The sequence below is a fragment of the Falco cherrug genome, chromosome Z (assembly GCF_023634085.1).
Source record: "Falco cherrug isolate bFalChe1 chromosome Z, bFalChe1.pri, whole genome shotgun sequence".
Classification (NCBI taxonomy): Eukaryota; Metazoa; Chordata; class Aves; order Falconiformes; family Falconidae; genus Falco; species Falco cherrug.
The window spans coordinates 74,558,794-74,576,125 of NC_073720.1; the positions used below are offsets into that span (position 1 = coordinate 74,558,794).

Here is a 17,332-nt window from a genome sequence, read left to right on the forward strand (position 1 = left end):
CATCTCCATGAGCATCCCAACCTTTCTTTAGCAGAGTTGTCCACTTAACAACTCACTGCACAGAACTCATGAAGCCATTGATGACAGGAACTGCCACCCAAGTTCATGCCACCTGACTGAATTTGTCACAACATCCCCATTCTGTAGCACCATCCCTGGCTAGGAGAGCAAGACAGCTGCCAGGGCCTGCAGGCAGGCGTCATCAGCACAGACAGAGGAGGATCATTTGCCGTAAGCAGTTTGCAAACATAGCTCAGTTTAGAAAAAACACTTGCAGCCCACCTTTCAGATGGAAAGAAGTCCTGATTTTGTCCTCTGACCAGCTGCAGTGTACGGAAGGGAGGGCCCCTTCAGTCTGTGAGACCTCTGCCCCTGGACAGGCTTGCACAGCAATGTGCGTTTTTCAGATGTGCCCTCTTCATAGCAAGCTTTTTTCCAGCAATCTTTCTTGGAGTCTTCAGGAGGAGACCCTGAGCTGTCAGGGGTCTGCAGACCACAGACTGAGCACTCCTGTCAGAGAGATGTCCAGAGCTCAGAGGATCAGACAACATACTTACGTTGTTAGCCTGTGCATGGTGCATCTATTCAGCTTTCCGGCTTGTTTGGCTTGCAGTGGGTACCTCAGTTGGGTTTCTGAAGTTCCTTCACCTTTATGTACTATATTAATAGCAAAAGCTGCATTGTTAGAAATCTCTTTTTGAAATCACCTCTTCCTAGTGTGCAGAGTTACACCTCTGGGTTTTCAGTAATGGTCAGCTGTGGCTGCAGAATTGAAGGTTAGAAGGAGAAATCCAACATCTTCCTCTTGAATGAACAACTTCTTTCCTTTCCTGCCATGCTGAGATGATCACCATGGGGATAACTAGCTCAGTGCATGGATGTTCAGAGCAACCTTTCACAGCCAACATGCATTCAGCTGCAAAATCCATTAGCTTCAGCCCTGTAAAATGTAGACTTAAAGTATAGTGGATATAATAAAATTCTAGTGGTATCATAAAAATGTATTACTCTTTCATAAAGGATATTAAGTGTCTGAACATCTATAAAAAGGTTCTCCACCAATCCTCTACTTTCAGTTCCTGCCTGTGGGGCTCAGGCTTTCCTTTTAAGAAATGCACACTGCATGTCTTAACTCATAGTATTCAATATGCACCTACCTCTGGTGCACTGAAGCAACAGGGCCCAACTCTGTTATGCCTAACAGGGAGTAGAAAGTGGGTATGAATGGAAAAATCCTACTTGGTTAACATCACCTGTCCAGCTTGCACAGACACCCGTGCTGGTGTGACACACCAGCAGCACAAACTCAGGCTGTATAGGAATAGAGCGAGTTTTTCCCCTGCTCCTGAATGAACTAACAAAAGAAAAATCTTTGTCTTTGTCATCCTTCCATGGTTTCTGCAGCAAGGTAAAAGATGCCTCTATTACTGACTCTGTGTGGCAGTACATTTTTGGGGTGATTTCATGTTGTCACATCTGAGTTTTCAGCACACAAACTCATGGAAATCATCAGGAAAGTACTGTGCTTCATCTTTTTAAAATTACTCACATTTGGTGAAAAACACTAAGTTGCTCTTAGCCAGAAATGGTGGCAGCATGTCACTAGGACAAGCTATTTTTATCCCCTTCCTTTATTTGTTTTCTAGAGTATTCAACTGAGCTTAACAAGTTTTCCATCTTTAATTTTGATGACAACCTCAAGTACCTGTGTACCAATGCTGTGAGCCCCAACACCACCAAGGCCACCCTCTATGCTCTGAGTGTGTGGAGATACCAGTGCATAACCAAAGGACTCAAAGATTACATGGATATTGCTAAGGTCAGAAAACTTAGCAAAATACTGTTTTTTCAGTGGTGGGAAACCAGCCCCCCTGGTCAAACGAAGTTACAAAGTTTGAAAAGAGATGGGATTTCAGCCTTCTTTACATCCTTGTGGTCTTCCAAGTTTCTTTTAATAAAGCTGTAACCTTTTCTAATTCACACCCTCTTGCCTTTATGGCTCAGCCAGTAGCTTAGAAACTACTACAGGGTGATACTAATTTCCACCTGTATTACACTTGTACACGACCTTGGCCTTAGGATGCCACTTCACAAGGTTTTCTGCTGTTACCATAAGGACATACTGCTTGCCCGATTTCTGCGCCCAGAGCTAGTCAATGCGATTCAGAGCGTTTCAGGACTTTTCTCCAAAAATGAACTCCCAGAAAAATCAGTGTACACACCAAAAATAAAGACTGTGGCTCAGGGTCGAAGTACAGAAAGCCCCATCACATTTTTATAAATAAGCTTCTCTGTTAGGTTGATCTAAGACGTTGGCAGGCTAAAGCAGCCTGACTGGAAGCCTGACTACAACACTGACATCTCATGGCCAAAAGAAGCAGCTGGTGCTGCTTCTCTTCCTCCTCCCCCTCCTCCTCCTCACCCGCCTCCTCCTCCTCCTCCTCCTTCTCTTTCTCTTTCTGCTCCTTCTTCACATGAAAAGTTTCCGTATGTACCACTTTACTGCAAAAGTATAGAGTATTACACCCAAATAGTAGGTCACATGTTTGCACACAGTCAGACCTGAGTGTGATTGAAACCTTCATTAACTTCAAAAAAGCCAGGAATTTGGCTCCTTTCTTCTGACTCAGGATTTCTACAGCTGATACAAAAGTGGTGCCAGCCAGTGTGATGCATCTGGTCTGAGCATCCTTACACCATGGGGTTTCATTGCATCTCTTTTGCTTAGATAAACTTAGATAAACTCTTCCCAAGAGTCTAAGACTGCCTGGAAACAAAATTCTGAGGAAGTGTGGAAGCTGCTCCAGGTTTCTTCAGACAAACCATGGAGAAGCTCTGAACATGTCCTCCCAACCTCCTTCCTATAAGTACCCTGACACATCTTTCCCCTTCCTCTTGTTCCAGATCCCAGCAGTGAAGCTCAGTGAACTCCTGGAGGACTTTTACATCACTGTGAACAAAACAGATGGGTCTGACTTTCTAGCCATGTCACTCCATGCTATCTGACAAGGCCTACACCAGATCCTCAAGAACGCTGGTGCTGGCTTCTCCACACCAGCAGCACCTCCAGCTCTTCCACCAGAAAACTCAGGGAGAAGCTTACAGCCCTGAGCAAGGCTGGGATGTCTGATGCCCACTCTTGCGATGTTGTCTACTTCTCCATTTCTGACAAGGAGGACATGTGGAGGATGGGATGCCTGGGAGATGAAAGCCGCTAGTCCTGCTGTCCATGGTGGTGAAATACAACAGCCAGTATCTGAACGTGTGAACCTTACAGGAGCATGTGGACTTCATGTTTGGTGACACTGAATTGCTCAAGGACTCCCAGAGCAGGCCTTTTGCCAGGATGGACAGCGTGAGGCAAGAAAACAGGGTGAATGTGAACAGACTGTGTTATGGCCAGACCTACCACAAGCACTCAAAAGGGCACCAGCTCCACTCGTACTGCCTCCTTTACAAGTACGTGTATGTACACCAGCCCCTGACGCAGATGGAGGCCAAGCCTCCCTTCTACCTGACAGCAGTGGCATGCAGCATGTCTGGTACAAGGAGCAGAGGATGGGGCTCTGCTCCCTCAGGCGTGTCATCCCCAAGCTGGCAAAGAAAGTGAAGCTGGGTCACTGTGAAAATTTTACATTTGTCTCCTTCACTCAGGCTTCCAAGAAGTTTGTCCCTCTTAGCTCCCACCACTAATTCTGTCCTCTGTCCTCACCAGCCAGCATCTCAAGAAAGGGCTTCGCCCAGTAGCTTTAGTGTCATGTCAAGATGGTGAACTGCTTCCAGACAAGAGCAAAAAGTGGAAAGGCAGGACATGAAATTCTTCCTGGGTGGACTGCACATGGCGCAGTCCTGTTCCGGGTATAAATACAGGCTTGTTCTGAATAGCAGGAAGGTAGTGCTCTTCACCACTGCCAGGTATTCTCAGCAAAGTGGTGGTGGAGAACTTCTTCCTCATCAGAGACAGCAAGGTATATATTGTGGATTTTCCTCCTTAGCCAGCATAGCTAGGAGAATGGAGACTGAGTTTTGGAGACCAAGAACTCTTGAAGGAGAAGTGCTTATGCTTTCTTTCAGAGCTACTCTACAAAAGTTACTTTTTTGTGAATGACATTTTTTGATGGTTCACAGTTTTCTTGACTTGTTTGGTGTATTGTAAATATAGATATTTTCCAGTCCTTGGTCATTTACACTGGATCTGTAGGTACTGCTAGAAACTACTATTCGCTTTACCAAATAACAAATTAATAACAGCATCCTCAAAGGACAGCATTTTCAGACAGTCATTATTAAATGGTGGGCACTTAAAGATGAGCAATTTGGAGCTGTCCAGGTTTTGAGACATCTTAAAGGGGGCCTATATCAGAAGTCAAATGTTCAGCATCTTTTGAAAATGAAAGCACTCTATCTTGTCTCTTGATGTCCCAGATCTGGCATCCAAATGATGTAACTTCCAAAAATCAATGGTCACTTGTAAAAATAATTGCCTTCTATAGATACAGCTTGGTCTTCTTGCTATTGAGAGGAAAACTTAATTTCCTCTGGAGCTGTGGCAAGCCTATAAGTAACAAAAAAGAAAGCCTGGAAGACCTAGAACAGAGTTGGGGACATGCAGTTTGATGATGTGCCATCTGCTTCTGTTCTGATGGAAGGATACAGCTGTTTTTTTCCCACTGGGTTGCAGGGCTGTGTGAGGGCTGATGAAGTTTCCTGAGCCCACTCTGCAGTCATTGATTTTCTAGCACTGTATAACACCTTGAAATCACAGCTTCAGTCTAATAGGTACATGATTGCAGACAAAATAGTGATGTTTAGTTGTACTTTTTTGAAAGACAGCTTCTCTCTCCCTCAAATTGCTTGATTTATCTTTGTTTAAAATATTAGTTTGATTTGTGCAGTCTCTATGTTGTAAAATATAGTATTGCTTTTTGCCTTTTATATGGTTTTGTACAGCACTTTTAATTTTAAGAAAGTAATTTGCTGGATATTGAAACACAGAGTAGCATCAACTTTAGCAGGGAAAATATCTGCTAGGAAAAGCTGCTATCTACAACGCTCACAGGCTGTGGATAATATTTCCCACTGTTAGGGCGGTTTTTCTTAAGCGTCTGATACTGGGAAGCCATGGTAGCCTTTACTGGAGGAGGTAGAGGATGTTCAGGATTTCGAGACAAGCTCATGTGATGGAAACAGGAACTTCTGCCTCAGCAGGGTTTCAGGTGTGCACTGCGGTCATTGCTTACAAAGGAAAAATGTGATTTGTCGTGATTTTCTTTTGTTCCATGGATGATGGTGAAGGGCATTCCCTATTAAAAAAACCCCACCATTCTGAGTCCTGCAGAGCAAATCACCAGTTAAAACTTAGGAAAAGGCTGGGGAGAATATTTCTGCGGACAAGGGTTGAGGAAGATGCTAACAGACCGGCAGGAACACCATGACATTTGAATGGTGCTGCTGGTATTATGTGTTGCCTGTTTTAAATGTGTACAGAGGGGGCAGCTCATGCCTGCTTTTCAAAGCAGTGGCGTTTTCTGGGTGGGACTTGCTTGTGCTCTATGCTGTAAAGCATGCTTCTGTTTTAAACATTTACAGATACTTTAAAACAAAGCTGTGATGCCTGGGATAGTAGGTCTGAGGGGCTGGATCGCTATTCACCTGAGCAGAGGGTTCATTTGCTGTTCATTCCAACACAGCAGAGTGTGTGGGACAGTGTCCCCACAGGGACAATCTGTGTGTCTGGCATCATTTTGACACATACCCAAGCTGAGCTTGGAGGAGCATGCCACCCCTTCCTTTAAACTTACAAACAGGCATGTAGCACATGAACAGCTACTGACCAGCTCCAAGTCATATCTAAGCAGATTAAAAGAAAATAGGGGACCAACAAGAGATGACAAACCTGTGTGCTGAAGCTGCCATCCATTTCAGAAACAAACTCTTGCTTGTCAGAAGCAAGGATCTACTAGAAAGAAGGAGTCCAAGATGCAACTCAAATCTTCACTCTCCAGACCCAAGTCCTTCTGACAGTGGCACTGAAACTTGTGCAAGGAGCCCTCCTGCACCATGTCTAAGAGCCAGATGTTTTTGCTCCCTGGTGTTTCCCACCAGCCCTGGCCCCAAGGAAGAGTCACCCTCTGCAGTTCAGCAACTGCCCGGTGCTGGAAGCACTCACAGGGCTCCTGAGCACCTTAGCAAGGGCCAGCCCTGTGCTGAGGCTGCAGAACCCCTCCAGGGAGCAGTTCTGCTCCTGCAAGTACATTCCCTTGCCCTGCGGCTACCACGGGCTGGGGCTCCTTTGCACTCTTTTACCCTTTGAGTAAAGCTATCAAGTCCTTCATTTCCCACCTCTGCCACACAGGGACACTGCTGTCTGGTTCTCCCTGGTGGGAGTCTCTCTGGGTAGAGTGATCTGCCTCCCATCCTGGCCTTGTGACTGGTATCTTCCTTACTGAGGCAGTGTCATTTTTATGGCCTGATAGGACGCTGGTGCTTCTTGATTGACTTTGGCCATACCTCCTCCTTCATATCTGTGCAAGCCATGGTGACAGCGCATCTCTCCCCAACAGGGCCAGCATTCTTATTTTCAGATGAAACATACACTACTACCCTGACATCTAGTAACATAAAGTCCATGTCAAAGCATTGTAGCCTTTCTCACCCATCACTTGACTGTTTTCTGTTTGACACCAGCCTGTTACAGAGGTTGCTGGGATCTAATGGTGACCTCTGTAAAGATAGTTGTTACTGCAGACTGCAGCAATACCAAATGGTGGCCAGTCTGAGACATGAATGTGTTCACTGTATCACACCATATGAAAACTTACTTGGCTACTAGGTGTCATTTCTTTAGTTATTTATGTCTAGAGATACAGCAGTTGTGAGGAAAGCCAAATGACAGGACAATCATGTATTTTTTTACATGTTTCTGGAGGAGATTCACTTTTCCCATACCAATAGCATTGGCCTTTGCACTTGATATTGTTTGTACTTTTGACGTTAAGTTGCTTTAATAAAATCCTGAAATGTCCCTTGCCTACCTTAGACTTCTATAAAAATCCTATTGCACAAATTATATAGTTTCACCACTGCTTTCTTGTGCCCTTTGCAATTCTCTGCAACACATGAAGAATGGCCACCTTGCAGCCTTTAAGCTAAATTACAGCAAGAAGTAAAGACTTCCTTTTTGTAGTGCTGGTCCTACGGGACTGTTCGAATAGCTGGAGTCAATTTCTGAGAGGTCTCCCATTCGATGTATGCTCTAGAAGGCAGTGTCTTCACCTACAGCCTGTTTCAGCCCTGACGAGGGCTTTAGCTGCTGGGCTTTTTTCTGAGCCTTTCTGAGCACTGGAACAATGTGGTATTTCATGATCACTCACTGACTGGGACACTCGCAGATCTGAACGTGCTCCATCCAGCTCCCAAAGCTGTATGCAAGAAGCCTGTGGTCCATATGGTGAGCTTTGACATCACAGACATGGTCCCCAAAACCATAGCAGCAGAGGCCTGGTCTTAACCACCTCCTGTGATATGTGTGCCTTGTGGTACCTGCAGGGGAACAGAGGGTTCAGCACCTTGGCACTCTGGCAGGACTGGGACTTACGTATGCTTGTTGACTGCTAAAGATTAAGCCAAAACCACAGAGCTAGGGCTGCAGGTGATAACCCAGTGAACAAATGCGAATGCACTACTCCTTCCCTCCCCCGCTCTAGACTGCGACAACTAGTGACAGCAAAGAATATCCCACACCATACACAGTGCTGGTGCTCCATGGCAAAGCCTGAGCAACAGCGAGATGACCTGTACAGGTCTAAGTTTGTAAAGGTCTCAGAGCAAGCCCATTTAGATCATACAGGTACAGGCTAAGGAGCAAGGAAAGCCCTGCACTTTGGAGAGAAAAATGTAAAATTTTGCCTTAAGCCATTTTGAATTTCAGCTGCACTGTGTGCACATGCCTTCATGCCAGGTGCCAGCACTCAGAAGTGGGGCTTTTTGGCCTGGTTTTGGCGTGATTCAGAGCTGTCGGCAGGTCTGAAGGAACTACGATACATCATGACAGGACTCTTTCTTTCCCTGGGATAGGTCCCAATGCTTTGAATAGAAACATGCCCTGCAACTCACACTGGGGATTTAATTCCCCGGTGCTGCATGAAGCAGCAGTGTGAGATTATACCTCCAGGAGACAGGGCACACAGTGCTGTTCCTGCTTGTAACTGCTGTTCAGCTTCGGGATTTTCCAACAGAACGTTGAAGACCAGAAGGGTAGCAGGGATAAATGCTGTAAGTAGGTAAAATGCCTCCTGCCTTGACACCTAGGCTTCCAATGACTTGACTGTGTCTTAAGGAATGGTTGAGGACCACTCTTGGGCAAGTGAGGGTAAAGAAGCCGGTATGGTCAAGTCAGGTACGAAGTATCCAAAACTATCATTACTCAGAGCCAAAACCACTTCAGAACAGTTTCTTGGGATTTGAAAATGCCATCTTTGGAGGCTTTTGCACTCTTGCTCTTCTAGAGTTGTGTCCCCTACAGAAACACTCTCAGCCCTCTTCCAGTGAAATTCCTCTTTCTACCTTTTTATGTAAGTTGGTTTTAAGTGAAGATGATTGATCTTCAGAAAGGGTTATTAAAAAAATAATTGGGGAACATAATAAATAAATAAGAACAAATACAAGCTCTTTGAGGGGGGTTACCCTGCTGTTCTAATGTTGTCCAGGGCAGTTTGTGATGGCAGAACAGTGGGGAGAGAAGCTTAAAGGTGTGCAATAAACAACAGTTATGTCTGTTAAGTGAATACATCACTACTGCAGTGATGTAAAAGTAAACATTGATACAGCATCATATGTGTTCTGCTTCACAATTAATCTAGAAAGCATGACTGAAAGCTCGTCCTGCCACAGACATCAGAAAAACCTATCAAATGTAAAAACATGCACCTTTCTATAATGCAAGAGCGGGGGATGGGGTGGGGACATGGACATGCAGTGATGAGGATACTCTGTGTGTAGTTATTTTTGAGGTACCTTATCACTGAGATCTGCTAGGCCCAAAGAATGGGTACAATCCTATCAGCCACTGGGCATCCTCAGCACTTACTGAAGAGAAGACAGTTGATGGGCCACTGGTATATGGAGGTTTGGGTTCCCACCTATACTCTGCCAACACATAACTAGATGACAATGCACTTCCCCTTTCTGTGTTTATGTTTCTGTTCAGCAAGGAAAACAGCAGCTACTGTTTGATGATGTTCTTCCATGAATCTGGGGACAGAACCATGTCAAAGATGTGCTTTGCACTTGAAACAAACACTCTCATTGCAAGGAGTACTGTACTGCGAGATCAGGTTCCCACCTTTTCCCTGCCCCATCAGCACAAAGCAGAGCACCGTGGCATAATTGTTGATTGTCATCTGAGTACTAATGAGACTGAAATCTTTCAACTGACCTACCTGCAGCTGGAACCCCTGAGTCACCAAAGGATGATTCCTCCCTCATCTAAATTTTGAATTCTTTTCACTTCCAAATCCAGACACTGAACACAAAAGAACTGAAGACACAATTCCTACCTGTTATGTGAAATACCAACATTATGAAATGGAGGAAAGCTAAAATTTGCTGGTAAACAATGCTTTACATGTCAGACTGGTAAGAACCCCAGCAGTGATTCAGTGTTTTGCTTTGTTCCTCGTGAAAATGGTCTCTGTTTTGAAAAGCTGTCATATTTATGGGGGACTGCAAGGTGCATTTTATAACTCTCGGTAAATATTATTTATGGGGATATTTCTGAAATCAATTTGGCTGTCAGACAGAAGCCTGTATAATTTACACTATACTGTATGTGGTAGGAAATCCCATAGGTATATTTCCTTCTGCCACTTGAAACCAATATTGTAGGAAATAGCTTACAGGAAAGAAAAACAGGTAAGAGTCAGGGAGAGGGAAGGAAGCCAGCCATTGGCTTTTATTGCTGTAAGTTTCAAAAGCAAGAAAGAGATCTATAATGACATATCTACACAGAATCACAATGCATACTGAACACTCCTTGTAGAACTGGGAGATAGTGGATTGTCATCTGATGGAGGTTTGGGTCCTGTGAGTGAGGGAAAAGCCCTGTGTCAGTTCCATTCTGGGTGTTAACTACAGAGAGGAGATGCAGCCTCCTCATCTCACTTCAGTTTGGCATTATGCTTGTCCTGACCACGCATAAAAATACTCACTAGCACAGGACAGGCATTTTCCTGACCCACCTTTCCTAACCTCCCCCTTTGGAACACATTCTGTTTAGACAGACAATGAATATTCACTGGCTTGGAGCAAAACTGGCTTTGTTGTCTTGTCAGTCAGGCTCTCATCTGGCCACTGGAAAACCCTGGGTCAGGTCTTTGTTCCAGTGATTATTTCACCATTTATCCAAAGGGAAGAAGCTCCATCAGAGTCTGAAGGCACACTGCCTCTGTAAGCATGAATCTGGGTACTCTCCTGTGGTATGGAGGTCAGGTTCAGACTCCAGGCTTGGACAGAGTGGCACATGGACTGTTCCTGGGTGGTGAACTTCTACTTCTGGGGTTTCTTGTTGCCTTCTCAAATGGTCTGAGAAGGACCATCACGGAATAACAATATTTTGAAGTCCCAAGAGTTTCCCTGGAAAGGGAGTACTCCTCACTTGGCTCTAATCACTGTTTTGCCTTTAAAGTGACATTTGCCCTTCCTGGCAGAGCTGGAATTTGAGGCTGTCTCTGGGGAACAAACAGTGACTGAAACCTCTTCAGGACTAGAAGGATGGAGGTGCTCCCACATGCACAATGCAAACCTATGTTGGAAAACAGTATTGGCATCTCACCTTGCAAGCCCCCAAGAACAACCTTCATCCAATCACCACTCACCTGCTTTGCTCCCTTTTTCTGACCCTTACAATCCAGTGGCAAAAGTAAAGTTTCTGTAAGCGCTGTGGCAATTGCCTTCCATGGGGTCAGAGCCTGGAGATGAGGCAAACTGCCCACACAAAGGCTGCACATGTTCTCTGTGGGTAAGGGCGGGGAAGGCTGACATCCCGTTGCCTTAACCTGTCCCTCAGAGAGCTCTGGATTGAGATGGCTTTATCAGGTGGTGTTGGTGCTTACTAATCTAAAGTTCACCACAATCAGACAACATCCCTCACCCATGTCATCAGGCTTGGGGTCAAGCTGGAATCCGCCAGCATTTTTTTTGACTTGGCTTGCCAAGCTCTAGGCAATCAAATTGCACTCTCCAATAGCAACAGAATTGTCTAAGTGCTGCAAAAGACAATTCCTCATCTGAATCTGAGTACATCCTCATCTGAATAGGATGATGCTGAGCTACCCAAATGTCATGAATCTTTCTGCAACTGAATGCACTCCTAGGTTTCCCAAAAGTAATTTTCCGATTCCAGTCTTGCTTTCACCTGTCAAGAAATATAATTGCATCATGTTTAGTACTACAATACAGCTTCGTTAAAGCACATTTGCTATGGTATAACAGGGTAGCTGAGGGGTATCGCAGGGAAGGGAGGCTGATGAGAAGGAAGAAGTGGAGTTGGAAGAGCAACACAGCATAACTGAGAGATGAATGTGTGGCAGAGGAAGAAATGGTAGCACTGACAGATGTTACCCTAGAAAGTCTTAAGAAAATGCTGATTAAGACTTACAAAGGACTAAAAGGGTATAATACACAGGTCAGCTACAATCACAGACCACATTTGCATGGAAAGGCTGAAAAGTAATCATCGCAGAACAAGAACCGCCATGTTTCCTATCTGCTTTAGGGCTCAGTTGCTGTATGGAGAGGTCTTCAGCCATGTGCTGAGGCATCAGTTTGCTGATTAAGACCTTAGGAATATCACTGAGCTGGGGTTTTGGATAAGTAATAATTTATCAGATTTGAGACCTCTTACTCTTAGATGGCTAAATATCACCTGTTAGCCTTAACATATGTGAAAAGACTGCATCATCAGAAAGCTCCGCTGAGTGCTGCTGGCATCATGCTCTCTTCTGATGCGTTGCAGCATTACTGCTAGAAGCCCCATGTGGGGGTCAGGACATCATACTAGGGGTTCTCTCTGAAATGGTGTCTCTGGTTTTATTATTGGAATAAGATACAAAGTAGCATGGGGGATATTACTATAAATGGGAATAATTTTTTTTGCAATTGCCCTAGGAATGCTCAACTGAAAGGAAGACCAGGAACAGAGGTTGAACCAGCAGTATTTGCCACTATAAATGACTTTCTGCACTTAGCATACGGTCTTGTCAGGACTCCACCATGCCAGGTGACGAACAAACATTATCAGCAAAAGACGGTCTACCCAAAACAACACTATAATCTGGCCTGTTTGCTGACAACAGCAAACTGACTAGTTCAGGATATTAAATGTGAAAGTGTTCCACAAACACTCTCTGCATGTGTGTTTGAGTCTGGCACATATATCCAAGCTCAGCTCAGAGTGCAACTTAGCCTTTGAAAACCTCAGAGTCCAGGGAAGCAGGCTATATTCAGAATGGAGTAGCTTCAAGCCTAGTGAGCACAATACACCTTCATTTAAATGGGATGGAAACCACATGGTTCTTAGAGGGACCACCAGGGTGGCTGGCACTCCAGCATGCACATCAGCCAGTTGTACACAGGTCAATGCATGGCCATTCTGCTTTCCTTGGACTAACAAGATATTTGCTAGGGCAGAGTTTGAAAACGTATGACTTGGTGTGGCTCTTCTTGACAGGCTGTAATGATCCATGGCTGCAAACATGCAGCCCCCCTGGCCCTGGCTGTCAGCCAGCTGTGCACAGCTCTTGCTGGCAGAGAAACATGGAGATGCAGCTTTGGCTTGGGCCCACATCTGGCCATTCATTCTACAACTGGCCCTCCACTGACAGATGGAGAAGGTCTACAGTCATCCAGGCAAACAGATGCTCTAATGTACTTCTACAAAGGGCATGAAACGATGGCTAAACCCCAGCATAACAGGCAAGTTTATCTGGTCACTGTTGTGAGCAGGAAAGTACACTGCCCTTGCTTCCAAACACTGAGTATAATACTGCTGTCTTTTTTATCACCACCCTCCCCATCTAAAATTTCAAACATAAAAGGCCCAAATTCTGCCCTTTTTTGTTGTCTTCACCATCTGGAAAAAAAAAAAAAACAACAAAACAAAACCAAGCACTAGCTATCCATGAAAGCAAAGACAAAGCAGAAACCAAAGATCTCAGCATCTTCTAGGAGGGGGAGATGAGCCAGCGGACGGTGTGGGATGCAGAGTGGTAAATCTTCAGGTGATGCTTCTAATCAAGAGGCTGACTAATCACAAGCTCACTAATCAGCAGCTAATCCTGACAACTCCACAGGCTTTCTGTCTATCCGCCAGCATCGCAACGCCTCTGCATTTCTCTCCATCTGCAAAACTAAACGTAACAGTAACTTAGTTTGGCTCATGAAGATTCAGGTAGTGCACCAAAAGAGCCTCTTAAGATGTAAAGATGTCTGTAAATCTACATATATTTTTTTTAACAATGAGACATCTTTCCTTACTGAAACTCATACTCTATCAATCAGTAATACACATACGCCAATCAATGTACAGTGCAACATGTGCATAGTGAAGGCAGTGTACAAGCTTGTTATTTGCACTTGTAAATGAATCAGAACGATTATTGGGACAAAAATAAGGTAGATTTTTAACCAGTTCCAGACACAGACACAATCTACAAAACCTGCATGCCAGAAGTAGAGTCCACTGATACTGAAGTATCCAGATGAGACGCCTTAATGAGAGGAGGTTGACACCTGTGCCTCCAGGTTTCATAATTCAATGCCTGAATGAACCTGGCAGAGTGTAGTAAGTAAGGAGAAGAGCAGTTTCCTCACCAGTGGTTAAGTATCGTTTTCCATCATGTCCAAACGCACTAATCAAGTTTTCTCCACGTAGTGCATTTAACCTGTTTTCTTCCTCTATCAAAACCCTGTATTCAGGGAAGGTTTGTTAAATATTACATATTACATAAAAATAGTTTTTCCAGTGAGGTAGTCACTTGATTCCTTCTATCAAGAGCAAGAAACAGGAAACAAGGAGAAGGTGGTGTCCTTGTTGTAAAAAGCTTTGGGCAAGCTCTGTTCCCAACAAATGTAGGAACTCAACCAAGGCAAGTATTTAACCCAACAGCATGTGAAAATCCACTTTGCCAACTAGTCTTCAGAGTTACTGTTCACTACAGAAAGGTCCATAGTGTATTTTAGCCTGAGAAGGATTCCCTTGAGCCTCCAAAAAGTGCTTCAGAACACACCAGTTACCAGACTTTCCAGACATAAGAGCATTACTAGCAGATGCTACAGAATTTTCTGTATGTTAGCAAAACATAAACCAGGCACATAAAGCTCTGGATGGGAACCCTCTTCCAGTTTCATGCTGGCAATCCTTCCCTCTCTCTCTACCTCCTCTTTCACAGGCATCTGTGCACACAGACCACCCAGCAGAGACCTGCCTCTTCCTAGCTTTTCCCTTAGGATTCATGCATCCTTTTGTTTTTTACCACCTGTTCTCTAGGACATGGGAACAGGTTTGTTTTCAGCAGAAGTCCATAGCACAGTGCACTGATCCTGTCCTTCAAGAAAACTTGCTGTTTGAGCTGGTTTGACAGGAGGAATCATCAGTGTCGTAATTTTGACCAACAGGAATCATCCAGCTGCTTTCTCAAGCATTCTCCTGATTTTGAATATATGTTTATGCAGACACAAGGTGAAAGAACATCACCTGCATATGACAGCTATTTGTAGCAATGCTTCTTCCTGGTGAATACACCAAACCCTGTTTGAACTATTGTCATGCTTAAGAGATGTATTGAGAGAAGTCACTGACTGCTCACATGTCTGTGACTGCATGACATGCTATTCTAGGCTCATCACCCTCCTTAAGCCCTTGTGCTCTGTCCTTGAACGATTGTAAATGCAGTAGATCAAGCCACAAAAAGTTGTGCACTCTAAGACATAGTCGTCTGCATTTCCTTCCACCAATTCAAGCTCATGTTCCTTGTTGCCTGGTTGATAATCAATACCTTCCTCTTTTTTTATAAAAAGGATGGGAAAAACCTGGTCTCTTCATGCATTTCTACAAGGTTAGGGTCAGAGCACTGACCTCTCTGCTGTGCAGCAAGACAACGAATGACCTCCAGTCCTTGTGACACAGGTCTAATAAAAGACTACAGCTATCCAAAGTGTCTACTTCAGACTGGACTCCTCAGCACGAACAGTGGTACCTAGCTGTGTTTACAGGACATGCAAATCACAGCTGGCTTGGCCTGTGATGACTGCACACGAAGGCAGAAGTAGCATTTAGCTATTTAAACTGATTGAACATATCAAGGCAACTAGGAAATTCCTGACAAGTAAATCAAGGGGTGTAATTTATTTCCAACAATGAGTTTCATGGTGTATTCTGTGTGCTGACATGAAGTACAAATATAATGTCAGGTACTATTGATTATTTTCATACCAGCGCTTCGAAGAGATCAGCAGAGTGGAAATACTCAGAAAAATAGAGACTAAACCCCTGCAGTGGTAGGAAACCATGAGTGGTTCTACAGGTCAGGCTTCTTGGTTTAAACCAGCATTTTACAGGCCTGTAATGGTGGGGAGGTGGTGAGTGGCTTTGGGAAATAAGGGTGTGGAGAGAAAACTTGTCTAGGGGAAGAAAGAAACTACAGTGCTAAGAAAGAATCTGTGGTTCACTTCCTTCAGTGCCTCAGTTCAAGGTATTTGGCTTCCCTACCTCGTCTACTCTTGACAGGTTATGACTGCCATCACTTTGAAAGTCTAAGCACACCTCCCATCTATGGGACTTGTTTCATCTAAGACCTACCCAGTACTGCGACCTGCTCTCCCTCTACCACCCAGCTCTGATATGGACTTCACACCAACCAACCGTGTTGAGTAGAAAGGCCAATTACTACTGTAGCAAATTCAATAACTCTTGAGTGATTATGTGCGTTAAGACACTTTTAGGTACCCAGGTCAGCACTACATTAACAAACTCTCTGCTTTTATGTGATCAAGTTAATGGTTACTGCCAGAAGCAAGATATCCCAGACACTTTCTGGTTCGGGTATACTCTTAACTAATAATGATTTGAATTTGAACATGCAATTTCAATAGGAGAAAATATTTTGCTGAAATTACTGTATGGTGATAGATTAATGGTTTTAATACTGATTAACATGGAATAGAAAAAGTAAGGGTGGCAAGGCAAAGTGATGCATCTGACACTAATTGCTAGAGTCTGTGGTTTCTAAGGTAGAAGTTTCCATATACAACATTTGTATCTTTGATGGTTTATTATATCTATATGTATCACCAAGTCCCTGATGATTATACAGAATAATCTGAGGCACTACACCTTAAAAATACTAGAACTGGTTCAGTTTTTACCCTTCTTTTGAGTACCTCCATCTTTGAGCCCAGGCCCCAGCTTTCCAAAAGCAGATCTTCCAATACCCGAGATGAAAACACAGCCAGCAAGTTCAACTCATTCAGTGGAGCAACGATAGCTTTCCAAAGGAGAAGGATCTTTACTCTTTCATTGCCTGGATTGTATGCAGTCTGTGCAGCAACACCGAGAGACTGTACAGTTCTATTTGTTAGAACAGAGGGTCTACTTCTACAGAAAGCAGACATTCTTTTGCCATTTTTCTCAAGGGGAAAAAAAAAAAAAAAAAAGCTCACTTAATGTTAAAACGCTCAGCCTACTTTATAAAATTGAACTGAAATCTACAATTCAAAATTCCCACTAGATCTGCATTACCTTCTTTGCTTTTGTATGTTTCCAAGCTTAGACTGATTCATAGCTGCCTCTTCTACACACAGAGATTTGGTGATCTTTTTCATCAAAGCATCTAAGATACTCAGCTCATGCTGCAGAATAATGAGTAGTCAGGACAGCTTCGTGGTAAAGTTACTCTTGGGAATAAAAAGCTACAGAGTCAACCACTGAAAAAAGCAATGACAGTACTCCTTTCTCCACTGCCCACAAAAACCATCATCGTTCCCATGACTCACCACATCAGAACCCTCAAAAAAGCACATGATACAAACAGCTTATATTACAATTCACATCTTTAAGCTCTATTGAGCCTCCTCCACAAGATTCTTCTTCTCGAAACCATTTCACTGTGCTACAGCTTCTGCAAAGGTCTGTACTGAGCTATGTAAAAGCAGTAGCATTTTATTTATACATGCACTGATCTCTTGGCCTTCCCGCTGTATTCATGAAGGATGAGATTGTTAACAGTGCTTACAGTTCAGTAGTGTTATGGGGTTCAGGCAATCCCCTGCAGATGGA

General features: G+C 43.9%; 1 protein-coding gene across 1 annotated transcript in view; it reads right to left on the minus strand.

Moving 5' to 3' along the window:
• The window catches only part of INIP (INTS3 and NABP interacting protein), a 231,057-nt gene that overhangs the window by 198,176 nt on the left and 15,549 nt on the right, over positions 1–17,332 (minus strand). The gene's annotated exons all lie outside the window — the stretch shown is intronic.